Source organism: Protobothrops mucrosquamatus, unplaced genomic scaffold, assembly GCF_001527695.2.
Source record: "Protobothrops mucrosquamatus isolate PMUCROS unplaced genomic scaffold, P.Mucros_1.0 scaffold6420, whole genome shotgun sequence".
Lineage (NCBI taxonomy): Eukaryota > Metazoa > Chordata > Lepidosauria > Squamata > Viperidae > Protobothrops > Protobothrops mucrosquamatus.
The window spans coordinates 5,794-7,639 of record NW_015392246.1 but is presented as its reverse complement, the minus strand read 5'-3'; the positions used below and the strand labels follow the sequence as shown (position 1 = coordinate 7,639).

The 1,846-nt window shown below is 50.7% G+C and overlaps 1 pseudogene; it reads left to right on the top strand.

Moving 5' to 3' along the window:
* Positions 1-1,846, top strand: part of LOC107300233 — a 10,095-nt pseudogene that overhangs the window by 4,171 nt on the left and 4,078 nt on the right.

Below are 1,846 nucleotides of genomic sequence, written 5' to 3'. Positions count from 1 at the left end.
GCAGTCGTTAAACGAGTAACCCGGTTGTTAAGTGAATCCGGCTGGTCAGAAGGTCACAGAAGGGGATCACGTGACCCCGGGACGCTGCGACCGTCGTAAATACGGGTCAGCTGCCAAGCGTCCGAATTTGGGTCGCGCGACCGCGGGGAGGCTGCCACGGTGTGAAAAACGGTCACGTCTTTTTTTCCAGCGCCGTTGTGACTTGAAACGGTCGCTGAGCAAAACGTCGTAAGTTGAGGACTCGCTGTATGTCATTTTGCCTCCCAAATCTGTTCTGTTCTTTTTGCTGCAGGCTCAAGATTTCTACGTAGAGATGAAGTGGGAATTCACGAGTTGGGGTACGTGTGCATGCCGAAAGAAAGCAGCCGATGCCCCAGTTGGGAAGGGGCTGTCGCCTCTTTGCCCCCCCAAGTGGGAAGAAAACCCACCCACCCCTTAAGAAAAAAAATCTCCCCCCCAAGGGGCATTTGCAGGATTAGAAAAAGCCAAGTTAGTCCCACGTGTGCAAAGTCTTCTCATTTATATGTTGAATGCATTGTAACGGGCGGGGCTTCAATTCCACAGACAGGTCAGCCATCTTGACTTTTTTGACCCCACCCCATGCCAGACGTCCCTACTTTCCCAGGGTAGAGAACATGCCAGAGTAGGGGAAGGACTTAATTCCAGGGACAGGATGAATTTAATAAGCCACCCAGTGACTCTTGACACGGAGATAGGCAGCATATAGAATGACTGAGTGAATGAATGAATGAAGGAAGGAAGGAAGGAAAGGAAGAAAAGAAAGAAGGAAAGAAGGGAGGAAGGAAGGAAGGAAGAAGAGAGGGAGGGAGAGGAAGGAAAGGAAGGAAGGAAAGAAGGAAGGAGAAGAGTGGGAGGGAGGAAGGAAGGAGAAGGGAGAGGAAGGAAAGAAGGAAATGAAGGAGGGAGGGAGGAAAGAAGGAAATAAGGAAGGAGAAGGGAGGGAGAAAGGAAGGAAGGAAGAGATGAAGGAAAAGGAAAGGAAGGAAGGAAAGAAGGAAAGAGAAGAGTGGGAGGGAGGAAGGGTGGAAGGAATGAAGGAAGGAGAAGGGAGAAGAAGGAAAGGAAGAGAAGGAAGAGAAGGAAGGAAGGAAGTAAGAAGAAAAAGGAAGGAAAGAGAAGGAAGGAGAAGTGGGAGGCAGGAAGGGTGGAAAGAAGGAAGGAAGGAGAAGGGAGAAGACGGAAGGAAAGAAAGAAAGAAGGAAAGGAAGGAGGAAGGAAGGAATTAATTGCCCCCGTGGCACTCGCCCTCCTCTGCTTTTTCGCAGTTCCTTTGGTCTCCAAGATTTGCCCCAGTGACACATACAAGGTGTGGAAGTGCGGCCAGAACCTGCGGGTAGACACAACATTGCTGGGCTTCGACCACATGACCTGGCAGCGTGGGAACCACAGCTTCATCTTCCGGGGTCAAGGTGGGTGAAAATTCTTGGAAGGCTGCTTTGACATTCACACCTGTCAATCTACTGTATCTACTTCCAAATACTTGTCGTTAACTTGTGTTAACAATGCTTAATGAATACATTTGTTTTTGGCCTTAGGATACCCCAGTGTTTTTCCATCGTGGACACTTTAAGAGGGGTGGGCTTCCACTCCCAGAATCCCCCAGCCAGCCTGCTTTAAGAGGGGTGGGCTTCCACTCCCAGAATTCCTCAGCCAGCCTGCTTTAAGACGGGTGGGCTTCCACTCCCAGAATTCCTCAGCCAGCCTGCTTTAAGAGGGGTTGACTTCAACTCCCAGAATCCCCCAGCCAGCCTGCTTTAAGAGGGGTGGGCTTCCACTCCCAGAATTCCCCAGCCAGCCTGCTTTAAGAGGGGTGGGCTTCCACTCC